General features: G+C 34.1%; 1 protein-coding gene and 1 pseudogene across 1 annotated transcript in view; both read right to left on the reverse strand.

The window, feature by feature from the left end:
• The window catches only part of IL7 (interleukin 7), a 65,351-nt gene that overhangs the window by 22,627 nt on the left and 28,306 nt on the right, over positions 1 to 14,418 (reverse strand). The window lies entirely within an intron of this gene.
• LOC134364088 (protein tyrosine phosphatase type IVA 1-like) lies at positions 6,239 to 6,757 on the reverse strand (annotated as a pseudogene).

The following is a 14,418-nucleotide window of genomic DNA, read 5'->3' on the forward strand; positions in this document are numbered from 1 at the left end:
AAGTCAGAGCTTATGAAAAGTTATTTTGAAGGATAAATTTAGGAAGGAAATAGGAGCAAGATAGAAGGGAATCAATAAGCAGGAGAAGGGAAATTGGAAGAAAGTTACAGATATGAAGATGTAGTTTTGGTTAGGAAGATTAAAAAGAAAAGAATAATTTTGTGTAAGGAAAAAATACAAAAAAAGTCTAAAGCATGTTGTGAAGATGTCTGAGTAAGTTGTAGTGAGAGTTTGTGAAGGATAAATCATAAAAGAGTTTTATGTGGCATTAAATTGGCTATAACTAGAAGGGAATTATTTCTAAATATTTCTCAAGAGTGAGCTTCGATATTAAAAAGCCACTGTTACAGAACTGAATTTCCCCCTATATTAGAACAAAAAGGTTTTCCTGAAGTATTGATCTGCTCTTAACAAAATTGAAGAGGTTTTGATTTTTAATTCTAAAATCTGTTTAACAGGCAATCTTCTAAATTACAGTTTCTATTTTATCACATTTTTCTGGGATTCATTTAATCTTCCTGTTTACAGGTTGGGAATTCTATCTTCTTCATTTGAATAAGAATTTTATTTCTTGAGGTAAAATCTTCCTCATGAAGCTTCTTAGACTCATATCTCAGAAGTTCAACTCTTGATGTTTCTCACTGTGTATGATTTACAGGTTATAATTGCCTGCAGCCCCCACTTTTTCTACCCTTGAAAAGGTTTAAGTAACTTTGCTGTTATCATCTGACACTGACATACTGTCTTTAGGTTTTTCATTACTTGAAGAAAACTGAGCTTTGAAAAGGTTAAGATGTTTACATCCATGTAACTTTCTGAGTTGCTTTTGAAGTTTCTGATTATCACCTTGGTTTAATAGATGACTATTATTTCACAGTGACCTGTGATCCTGTTTTGATAGTATTAAGTCTTTGGGCTTTTCTAGTTGGGTCTCTGGAGAACCTCAGGGAATATATCTATTATCTTGTAGAGATATTAAGTGATTAAGCTTATTTGGTAAGCTGCATGGGAAGGATTGTCAAATGATAAATATATTATTAGGTACTCTTTCACTTACATTTATGGATATGTTGTTGATACAAATTTATAAAGTTATATAAAATTCTTAAAATGTGATATGTTATCTGTCATATTTTGGTTATTATATTAAATATTCTTTAAGGGAATATTTATATAAATATACTGTCGATATAAATACTCTAAAGATTATAAAAAATATGTAAAAGTCTGACGGTCTTGATTAGTCACAATTCTGGTTGTTATCTTAAGGTGCTGCATCCAATAGAAATAATCAAATTTCCTGGTCAACTGTCAATTATAACAAGTTTTCATCTGATTTTAACCATGACGTTTCTAAGTCTTTGTCATCCACCATTTTGATTTTTCTCTGAAGGCATTTGCAATCGGATTCATGAAAGACTGTAACAAGTACTATTTAATACGAGTTGCAAATAAATTTCAGATCAATGGACAAAATAAAAGTTTTTCAGAACTCTAATAAGAAATCTAATGGATTTATAAAACTGCTAATCAAGATCAAGCAAAGCAAAAATTAATTACATTAGGTTAAATAACTGATAAAGATAATGCTTTTATGACTTATTTAAAACATTGTTGGTTCTTTACTTAAATGTTTTGTCTTCCATATTTAAGAAAAACTTCCTCTTAACTATAACTACAGCAAATTTGGTAAAATGTACTTTTATGAACAAAGATGGAGGTGTTTGCTTTTTGACTCCTCCAAAATTTGATAATTGTGAGTGTGCTTATGATTTTTACGACAATATGATCATTTACATAAGTTTAATAAGAATTTGCTCTCTTTATTAGAAGATACAATGGGAAACATTAGTTATATTGCTAAGGCCTTGACTGGAATATCACATTTGAGAATGTGTATAAAATGCCTGAATTCAAGTGTTTTCAGCCTTAGTGTGAATAAATGAAACTTTTACTGCCCAAACTCAAGAACTTTAAGACTGAAGATGTAGTCTAATGTCTGCCTTGATTTGACTTCCTAGTCTCAGGAGGTTTAAAATCTGGAATTCCTAAGTGATCAACATAGAGAGAAAAAATTAAGTTTCTAATGAAAAACTAAGATACACCTGGTATGAGATTGTAGCTCCAGGTATTATATTTGACTTTTTCTTATCGACCTGTAGATTGGACCGGATCTTAAATTCTCCTAGGTTCCTCCAATGTACCTTTCTTCCACTGAATTACTGAAGTTGGGAACTGCTCTGTTCCTGAAGCCCTATAGGCTGAAACTGGATGAATTTTGAGGAATAGGTTTCATGTCTGATGTACGTGCCTCACAAAATGTTTGTCAAACCCCCCACTGCATAATGAGACTCTTACTCCTCTAATGTCTATCTTTCACTTGACAGGATAAAGGTCATTTAAATTATTCAATTGGCATGTCTTTCCTAAGTTCCTGATCCTACTTCATGTTGCCCAATTTGGCTAACTGCTGTTTCATCTTTCCCCGTAGACATGGGACATGAATACTCGGGAATGAGCCTTCCAAGCATCAAGGGATCTGTCTACCTGGGAATAAACTTTCCCAGCACCGAGGGATCTTTTCAGTCAGAAAATTGATCATCAATGCTTCCATGAGGAACGTTTTGATAAAAAAAGGGGGAAATAATGTCTTAAAGTTGACTTGGTTACACAAGTAGTTCTCTAAAAATATTCACAGCCTTGAAGGGGGTGGGGCTCAGGACTTGGATTAGATATCAGTTTCTTAAACAAAGGATTCATATAAGTTCTTAAAATTGTTGATGTACAAATTAATGTACAGCTTGCTAACATTGAGTAATAGTAGATAACCACATGGCTTTAGATTTTCCACTGGCAGAACAGGGAAAGGTTTGTGCCTTAGCAAACACCACCTGTTGTACCTACATTGAAACTTCAGGAGAAGTTGAGACCCGAGTAAATAAAATATTTACTCATGCAAATGGTTACAAGAGGTGCCGCCCACTGACCCCCTCAGTGATTTATTTAGTTGGTTACCTTTGTGCTTAAGAAATCTACTTCAATCTGGATTAAAAAATTGTTATTATTATAATCATCGGCATCTCTGTTCTCTCCCTTAGGTTTAAGCTCTGTCAAATCAACTGTTAAAACAATAGATAAACAAATGCCCTTGGTTCCTCTGCCACTCCAGCTGGGAACCAAAAGCTATGTCCTCCATCATGTCAAGAGTTCCATTCCAAAGTAACCCCTGCTTCTTTGCCCTGATCCAGCTCAAAGCAGTAGGAGTCAGTGCCTGTATCCATAGATATAGATGGAACTATTGACAGGGAGGAATTGGTAAGAGCTCATCACAGCAAATAGTCATAGATAATTAGCCTTAAAAGAGCCATTTTGTGGAACACAGGTTTAAGCCAGAATTCTAGCCATAAAAAAGTGTTTTTGTAACCTTGTCTCACAGGATAGCTCATGGGAAAATGATGTAGGAATTAGTGCTCAGGAAGAACAATATAATAAGAGCAAATCAGTCACTTGCCATTCAACTAACTATTCTTCCTTTGGAATCACAAGATGACATCCAGCTTGTGGGAGCCAGATAATACCACATTCCAAAGATGAATTAAAGAGTTACAGAACTGACCCTGAGAAAAAGAAGGCCAAGAACCTGCAAGGTTTCATGTAGCAGCATTCTGATGGGACTAACTTCCCACCCTTGCTTCCCACTTTCTCTGTTTAAAAACCCTTGTGGAGGCTCCTGGGCCTCTGAGACAGTTTCTAGTCTCACTGTGTCCCAGGCATGATAATAAAGCTTCCAAACATTGCATCAACATTGGACTCTCAAGTCATTTATTACTGGGGAAGAGAGCAGCCGTACTTGGTTGCCTGTTACAAAGTGGTAAAAATTCTGTAATGTATACTTTCAGACCACGAAGGAATTAAAATAGAAATCAATAACAGAAAGAGATAGCTGGAAAATCCCCAAATACTTGTGTATTAAGCAATAGACTTCTAAATAACACGTGTCAAAGAAGAAATCTTAAGGGAAATTTAAAATATTTTGAACAAAATGAACATAAAAATTATCAAAATTTGTGGGATGCAGGGTAAGCATAGCTTAGAGAGAAATTTACAGCATTGAATGCATATATTAGAAAAGAAGAAAGGTCTAAAATCAATAATCTAAGTTTCCACCTTAGAAAACTAGAAAAAGAAGAGCAAATTAAATCCGAAGTATGCAGACGTAAAGAAATAATAAATATTAGCACAGAAATCAATAAAATCAAAACATGAAATTAATAGAAAAAATTAACAAAACCCTATTGTTTGAAAGGGTCAATAAAATTTATAAGCCTCTATAGCCAGGCTAACTAAGAAAAAAAGAGAAAACACAAATTACTAATTTCAAAAATGAAAGAGAAACATTGTTAAATATCCCATGGACATTGAAAGGATAATAAACAAATATTATGAACAATTCTATGTCTAAAAACTTGATAACTTTGATGAAATGGACCAATTACTTGAAAGACACAATCTGCCAAAACACACACACAAAAAATAGAAAATATGAATAAGTGTATATCTATTAAAGAATTTGAATCAATAATTACTAATGTTACAAAATAGAAAGCACTAAGCTTGGGTGAGTTCATTGGAAAATTCTACCAAACATTTAAGGAACAAATTATATCAATTCTGTAAAACATCTTTCAGAAGATAGAAGCAGAAGAAACACTTCCTACTTGTTCTAGAAGGCCAGCATTACCTTAATACCAAAACCAGACAAAGACTATATGAAAAGAAAACTACAGACCAATATCTCTCATGAACATACATGCAAAAATCCTCAGCAAAATCTTAGCAAGCATTATCCAATAATATTTAAAGATATACACCTCAACCAAATAGGATTTTTTTTTTTTTTTTTTGCATTTCGTTATTTACTTAGATGTTTAAGCTCTGGCAATGAGCTTTTGCAAGCCAGCGAACACTGACAAATTATTTCTACTTACAGAATTATAACCACACGTTCCCAGACAGTATAAATACATGGTTGAACTAACATTAATACATATCACTGTTTTATCAATTACACAATAAAACAAATAATCAAGTATGCAAATAATGAGCTACATAGTTCAAAAGGTATATAAATATTAGATGTCTAATCAATTCATTAGCAGAAACTCACTTTTTTTCAAGCGAGTTTTGGAAGAGAAGGTAAAAAATAATCACACTTCAAATAAAAAAAGTTGATAACTTCTGATAAGTAGGGGAAAAATAAGAATTTCTGAACTTTTATGATTAAGAATTGTTTTAGCTACAATAAGAAAGTATCTCTACCATTTAAAATATTTTTACTAAAGAGCATATTTCACATGTCATGCATAACATAAAGGCAACATTTTACTACAAATACTTAATAGCCTCCCCCCACTCATTTTTCAAGCCTTCCCTATTAAGTTGCACCTCAGCGTGCAAACATTAATTATAAGGCTTTTTTGTCTGGAGACATTAAAGACATGTGCTTCTGTGCAATGTAGATTTTTAAAATGGAGGTTTTTCATAACAGAACAAAATGAGATTTATAGAAAGACATTAAATAATCACTGTAAAACTTAGTAAAAAAAAAATCAATGGTTATGGTTAGAATTTACCAATGAACTCACCCAAGCTTAGTGCTTTCTATTTTGTAACATTAGTAATTATTGATTCAAATTCTTGTGTACTGGTATGAATGTGGGAGATATAAACATAAAATAAGCAGGAAAATAACCTCCTAGGCCCTACTTTCAATGTTTGAAAGGACTGAAGGAATAAACCACATAAGGTCTAGAGTGTTCATAGTTCCTGAGATTTTAGTTTGTATGATACTAAAAATATCCAAGTATTGGGGCCGAATATTTTGGCACCTAATATTTCTAAATTTCTTATATATTGACAAGATTCTGGCATGGGAATAGATTAAAGGAAGGCACAACTTAATACTACATGATTTCAGAAATGGTCAACTGGTACAAATGATAAGCACACTGTAAATGCTAAACAGCAAGAATGTTTTCCTAAGTGTCCAAATAGTTTGATCGTGTTTACAGAGCTTGCAATTCTGTCAAACTTGTGACCTGGTAAAAACTGCCTGTCAATACTCTATGGAAGCTTTATTAGAATTATTCACCAAGCCAACATATAAGCTAATATGCATGACAAATTAGGTCCTGTCTCAAGTTTCACTTCCAAGGCAATAGCATCAGGCATCCCGGTTTTACTGAATGCAACAGTTATTTTCCATGACCACTGCAGTCTTTGAAGCACAGCTGCATTTTAGGATGATACTTCTCCAAATACAAAAATTGCTTGCTGTTAAGAGCTCCACACCACTTTTGTCTTATGAATTGCACTGCATCTTCATATTTCATTCCACCTTCAACTAATGCTAGGGAAACAAGCCTTGGAGCTTTTCCAAAGCCTGCAACACAATGAGCAGCAGCAGGACAACAACCAGGTTCTTCATGAAGCTTAATTTTCACAAGACTTGACAAGTCAACAATCTGGATGGATGGTGGTGCACCATCAACAAAAGGCCAATGGAGAACGTGGATTTCTTTCTCTATAAGAGTAGCGTCATAAGTGGCTTCACGTACCTGACTATTGTGGTAACTCCACACTTCTTAAATTCCTCTATAAGTTTGTTAAAGGTTGCATTGGATGGATTGTGTATAATAAGAAATCTCACATTCTTGTACGAGACTTCCACAGGAGCTGGGAGGTTCATTCGAGTCATGTTAATTTCGTCAAACAAACATTCAATAGGATTATTAAAGAATTTTTAAAATTGAATTCAGCAATGATGCAAAGAAACTGAAGGTTACTTCAATATTCTCCACTTGAATTTCTCAGTGCTTTGAGTATGAACTTGGGAGTAATAGTAAATGAAATGAGCCTCCTAACAAGAAGCAGCTGTATTACTTCAGTGTTACTTCAATCCAGTAATACTGAAGCATAGAAAGGAAGTGCCCCAAGGCTTATCCCATCCAGGTCAGAATTTTTGTAAAATGCTCTGCAGATTTCAATTCGACACTTCTATGTCCAGGTTAACCACTTTTATGGTGCTTCATGGTAGCATAGTAGTGAATTTCTACAGCTCACTTGCCTGCATAGTGACCACGCTATGCTTGGCAGTAATCTCCATTGCCCTGCAGAAACACCATAAATGTGTGACCAAGAACACCACAGAAAGGAATATGTTTATTCACTGAAAATCGGGGCCTAATTATACAGCCAGTCTCGAGGCAGTGGTGGTAGGGACTGCAGGACAGGGGATGGTGGCAAGCAGGTGCTGACACCAGACTCTACTCTGCCCTGAATAGGATTTATTCCAGGTATGCAAAGCTGGTTCAACATTCGAATATCAACTAATGTTATCTATCACATCAATAGATTAATGAAGAAAACAATAATACTAGCAGATGCAGAGAAAGCATATGACAAAATCCAATATCCATTCTTGATAAAAATCTCAACTAGGAATAGAGGGGAACTTCCTCAACTTGATAAATAACACCTACAAAAAATCTACAGCTGACATCACATCACACTTAATGGTGAGAATTTTGAGATTTTCCTTTTAACAAAGCAAAGATTTACCCTCTCACCACTGCTTTCAACATCCTACTGGAATACCCAACTAATGCAATAAGACAAAAAGTGTAAATAAAATGTATACAGATCGGGAAGCAAGAATAATACTATCTTTATTTGCAGATGACATGATTGTCTTTGTAGGAAATAAAAAAGAATCAACAAAATAGCTTCCAGGGACTAATAAGTGATTATAGCAAGGTTGACAACTACAAGGCAAATAAATGTAAGTCAACTGTTTTCCTATACACCAGCAGCAAACAAGTAAAATTTAAAATTAAAAATATATTACCATTTATATTAGCAATGCCAAAAATAAAATACTTAGGTGTAAATCTAACAAAATATGTATAAAATCTGTGGGAGGAAAACTACAAAACCCCAGTGAAAGATATCAAAGAACAAAGTAAATGGTCAAATATCCTACGTTCATAAATAGAAAGACTCAATATTGTCAAGATGTCAGTTCTTTTCAATTTTATCTTCAGATTCAATGCAAGCCCAATCAAAATTCCAGAAAATTATTTTATGACCTGATTCTAAATTTCATGTATACAGGAAAAAGACCCAGAATAGCATACTCAGTATTGAATAAGAGCAATTTAGAGGACTGACACAATCTAATTCAAAGATTACTATAAAGCTACAGCAATGAGGACAGTGTGGTATTGGTAAAAGAATGGACAAATAGATCAATGGAACAGAATAGAGATCTCAGAAACAGACCCACATAAATACAGTTAACAGGTCTTTGAGAAAGGAGCAAAGGCAATACAATGGAGCAAAGACAGTCTTTTCAATGAAAGGTCCTGGGACAACCAGACATCTACATTAAAAAAAAAAAATGAATCTACACATTAAAGGCACAATTCATGAAAGAAATAATGGGTAAGATGGACTTCATTAAAATTCAAAATTTCTGCTTTGTGAAAGACAATGTCAAGTGAATGAGAAGAGAAGCCACAGACTGGGAGAAAATATTTATAAAAGACTCATTTGACAAAGGACCCTTATCTAAAATATACACAGAAATCTTGAAACTCAACCATAAGAAAATGAGCAACCCAATTAAAAAAATGGGCGAAAAGTCTGAACAAACATCTCACCGAAGATATACAGATATACAGAAGGCAAATACAGATATATATATATATATATATATATATATATATATATATATATATATATATATATATATATATATATCACAGGCAAAGACATACAGAAGGCAAACAAGCATATGAAATGAATTTCAACATCATATTTCATCAGGGAAATGCAAATTAAAACAAGAATATATTGTAGCACACCTACTAGAGTGGCCAAAATCCAAGACACTGACTACACCAAGTGCTGACAAGGATGTGGAGCAACAGGAAATCTGATTCATTGCTGCTGGGAAGGCAACAGGGTACAGCCACTTTGGAAGACAGCTTGGTGGTTTCCAATAAAGCTAAACAAACTCTTACCATCTGATCCAGGAATCTCAGTATTTGGTATTTACCCAAAAGATCTGAAAACTTATGGCCACGCAAAATCTGCATATGGATGTTTATAAGCAGCTTTTTTCACAATTGCCAAAACTTGAAAGCAACAAAGTTGTCTTTCAATAGGTGAATAAATAAACTGTGAGTTTTCCAGACAATGGAATATTTTTCAGTGGTAAAAAGAAGTAAGCTATCAAACCATAAGAAGACAAGGAGGAAACCTAAATACATATTACTAAGTGAAAAAGGATAATCTGAAAGTCTATATACTGTTTGATCCCAACTATATGACATTCTGGAAAAGGCCAAACTATGGAGACAGTAAAAAGATTAGTGGTTGCTAGGGATTAAGACAGAGGGAGTAATAAACAGGAGGAGCACAGAGGATTTTTAGAGCAGTTAAACTGTTTTATATGATGCTGTAATCTGGATACATGGCATTTGTCAAAACCCACAGAATGTACACCAAGAATGAACCCCAATGTAAACTATGGACTTTAGGTGATAATGATGTTAGATTCATCTACTGTAACAAATGAGCCACTGTAGTAGAGGATGTTGATAGTGGGGGAGTTTGCCTGTGGAGACAGGTGTATATGAGAACTCTACTTTCAGCTCAGTTTTGTTTACTGTGAACCTAAAATTGCTCTTAACAGTAAATTTTATTCATCAAAAAACAGTTGTTTCTATAAAAATGACATTTATTGAAGTAGCTTACAAGTTGTTGAAATAGGTATGGGTGAGATAACTAAAACATTAGGATAAATCAAAAGGATCTAGAAGAAAGTGATACTCAAATTACATCTCAAGTATCTACAGGCCCTCTAGAGGGTGAATCTAGACATTGTAGAGGATGCATTATGAGTTTTGATTTTTGTAAGAAAAATGACAGAAAACTCTAATCAGTAGATTCATATTCAAAGAAAAGGCCTCGGCCCCCTGTTTAGAGAATAGATGTACATTTACATATTTAATTTTAAAATAAAAATGGCAAGCTATGTATCTTTTTATTCTAACTGGTGTCCTGATTTAGCTAACTTTTTCTGGTATTTTACCAATGGCCAGTTCCACCTAGGCTAGGCATAGGCAATACAGATATTAGCAAAGACCCTTTTGCTCCTCAAGCTTCAAGAGCTGTCTGTGGTTTTTCTTGCCACATAACCCTGGATGCAAAACTGTATAGCCCTTTTACATACTTTTCACACATGTACACACACAATACCATATCCTCCTTGCTCAAAAAAACCTATGCATATATGTATTAGGTATACAAGCATCAAAATACACACACATATATATATGTTTAGGGTTTAGAGGGCATTTTCCTCTTCCAAAAATAGGATCATGGTATATATATTACTATTGAACTTTTTGTATTATTTTCACTTTACTTTATATCATGACTATCATTCCAAGTCAAACACATCTACAGCAATTTTTTCATAACTGCATAATATTCCACATTAACTTTATTCCACAATTTATTCAATACTTTCTTATTGATGAATACTCAAGTATTTGCTCCTACAAACAATGCTATCATATACACGTGTGTGTATTATATCCTTTTCTATTAATGCTTGCATCTCTGTAGAATTGGTTCTCAAAAGTGAGATTATCTGAATAAAATGATATATGCATTTTAAAAATGATTCACACTTCCACCAACAAATAAGGAGACCGATTTTGCTACATTCTTACCACCACCAGATGCCATCAGCCTTTAACATTTTACCAGCTCTGATATGTGAAAAACTATATACCTCATGATAGCTTAAATTTGCATTTCCATGACTGCTAGAGGATGTGCATCATTTCCTGCTAATCAACAATTTGAATTTCCTTTTCTATGAATAACCTGTTCTTATCCACTTTCTTATGTTGTTTGTTTCTCAATGATCAGTTTGTATATTTTATATTAGGCATTTAAAAATATTTCTCTGCTTTATTTTAGGTATATCTCACATGTGCATACTGTTGTGTCTATATATACATATACATGTACATAATCAGTCTTACATAATTTCAGAGTTTAAAATAATTTGTATTTATTGTCAGGTATTTGTTACTATTTATGCTCTGCTTCCTTTTTTCTTTGTAATTTTGGTACATGAATGACTATGTTTTATTTTCCTTTTCCTATTGCGAATAGACTATATTTCTTTAAAAAGTATTTCCCCCCAAATTATTAAAATTATAGTCCCTATCAATTTAATGAGTACACATATCTACAAATCATCCTGATATAAGGGGAAGTATTTAACTTTTTTTCCTTTTTTTTTTAATCTTCTCCTAGTCCTTCTATAACTACATACTATATTTTTAGTTCTCAGGTAAAACATGTTACTGTTTTGTTTCTATATTTATAATAACTATTTAGATACCACCAAATATTTCAGTATTTAATAGTGGTTGTTTTATATCACCATTTCTCTATTATTGATATTATATTGTTTAGTTGGAGTTATCTTACTGTCAAGTTTTTGTTCCTATTGTTTTGGATAAAGAAGTAGTACCCTTGCTGAGCTCTTTGTATCTTTATTTTCCTTGGTGCATTGAATAAAATTTACCTGGGCCTAGGATTCCACACCCACAGTCACAAAACTCAGTAGAGATTGGTCAATTGAAGGTAAACATTGGTGAAAAATTGGAGGGTAGGCTAATTTTGTTTTCTTTTGTTGAAACCCTTCCCCGTCTTCTTCCTGGGAGGACAATTACTTGAAAAAATTTGCCTTGATATATCCTAGTGTTTGTCTCTTCTTATTACTGTTGTCTCATAATCAGCAGATTTATATGTATTTTTAAAATACAGAAATAGATTGCTCTTCCATTCTGAAACTTTTGCTTCTAATTCATTGTTAATTTTTTTCTTCAGAAATTTTTATAATTCACAGATTTAGCAATCTGCTCTGTCCATGGTATCAATCTTCTCTTAGTTATATATATATGCACACATACACAGACCAATATTTATATACTCATATACACACATATATATACACAGAAGTGAAATAGGTAGAAAGATGATATGTACAGATGGATATTTAAATTCTTCGCTTTTGTTTTTTTGGAAAGCTTTACCTGTTTGTCCATCTGGTGATTACAACATAAAGCCACTCTTCTTTTTCATACACACATTATTGTAATATAAGCCTTTAACTTCCTATCTGATGAAGATCAACTTCTCTCAACCTGTCATGTTATTTCTGAAATCCCCCATGGTGCTATCTAACATGTCCTCTGTAATAAACTCTTCAGATTCTTCTACTTGCTGTCATGATTTGCCTTTAGAGATGATAACCTTCATGAAATCACCACTTTCCTGGGTAAGGCTGTTTCTCTAATGAGAACTACTCAAGTTCCCACTCCAGTTGTGAAGAGCAACAGACATTATTATGTCAAAAGGTTTTCTGGCTACTGCCTGGCTGTTGGTATTCTAAACACTCCCTTTCTAATAGACATTGTAATTTTCACTCCATATCTTATCTGTTTCTCTCCGGTCATTATTTAGCAGTCATGTTTTTTTGTTTGTTTGTTTCTGTTTTTGTTTTGTTTTCATAGAATTTAATCCCACTCCGCCACTCTGGGCTGAGCTTTGATTGGTCTAAGACTTAGACACTAAGTCAGTAAGGATTACCCCATCTCCCTGGCCAGAGTGATTTGCTCAACTAACCAAGGTCTAAAGCTAAAGAGCCATGGCCTTCCACTGGCATAAAAATTGTCTCTTAGGTAATCTAATCAGAGTATAGCTAGCACCGTGGTTAATTATACGTAAAGGAAAGATCATTCTCCTGTATATGAAAGAAGCGGGAAACCCTGGTCACTCTGAGCAAGCCACAGCATGAAGCTGAATGACGCACAGAGAAATTTAAAGCCCAAAGAACTGCAAAGAAATAAAGCTGAGGTTCCAACTGAGCCACAAGTGAAAGCACTCAACTCCTGGACTTCTCAGTATATAAGCCAATAACTATTGTTTAATGTCTAACCCCATTTATTGTCAGTTTTCCACTACTTATACGTGAAAGTATACCGACACTTGTAAATACATACACATACTGAAGAAGCAAGCAGACATTCTTCAGCTTGGAGGATTTCATAACTGATGACCTGGCTTCAGGCTGCTCTAAAAACTGTCCCCTGCCCCCTTTCTGATGCAGCCACTGCCACCAATGAAAATCTATGGCTTGCTCCTGCCACCCCTTCACATGGTCAGGGAGTTCACCCATAGCATTAGAACAGCTCTAAATCTCTCTTGACTTGGATTCCTGAAGCAACTCATTTCCAGCCCTGAAGAGAAAAGAAAGTTCATCCTCCTTCTGTTAAAAAAAAAAAAATCTGTCACATTTCCTATCCCAGGAATTCCTCTTCCTAGAATAATTGATGGTGTAAAAAACACGTAACAACCATCACCACCACCATTACACTCCACAGTCCCAGACAAAGCAGAATCACAAAGGGGGAAAACTAAATGACTGGCAGAGCTAGCATACAAACACAGGTTTTCTCAGTTACAAAGCCCATGCTTCTTCTACTACCCCAAGTTTGTCATATAAATAATGTGAGCTTCATCTAAAATTTCCAATAAACAGAGATTAATTGAAGAGTAGAGAATATAGGTTCTAGCAAAAAAAAAAAAAAAAACCCAATAAGACAACAGGTTCTTTTCTAAATCCTGAATCTTGTCTACATGATATACATTGCAATAGTTTTTGTTTGCTTATTCACTTATGTGCTTACTTTAAAAAATTTGTTTTAAATTTTTCTAAAGATGTACATGCATATTCAGATTTTATGCATAAAACATAGAGTGATATCTGCCTTAGTAGCAGTCGAAATGAAGTGCTACAAAAACAAAAGATTACTTTTGTCTGGTCTTATACATGGAGTAGAACCTGAGCTTGATCTTAAATGGTACTTAAATTTGGGTATGTGAATATTTGAAGAGAAAGACAAGGGAAGTAGGAAATTCCAGAATGATAAAACACAGAGCAGAGGCAGTGTGGTAGAAAAAGGTGAAGCTTGTTTGGGAAATAGTAATGTAACTCAGTCTGGTTATCCTGTTGGGAGTATAAGGGGAGATAGAGAGTGGTAATTAGGCTAGAAATGCAGACAGAGAACAGATTATGCTTTCCAAATGCCCAGATAAAGAATTAGCTTTGCATTCAGAAGACAACCTGTGGAAAGTTGTTGAGCTTTGTGGTAATTAGTACACATTTGGGAAGTATTTGCAATGTATTTCTGACTGTGACGCTTATCCACTTTGCCTGGAGAAGCAAATTCGGTGGTGTGGAAATGGACAGTGTGAGAAGGAACAAAG

Source organism: Cynocephalus volans, chromosome 15 (genome assembly GCF_027409185.1).
Source record: "Cynocephalus volans isolate mCynVol1 chromosome 15, mCynVol1.pri, whole genome shotgun sequence".
Taxonomy (NCBI): Eukaryota; Metazoa; Chordata; class Mammalia; order Dermoptera; family Cynocephalidae; genus Cynocephalus; species Cynocephalus volans.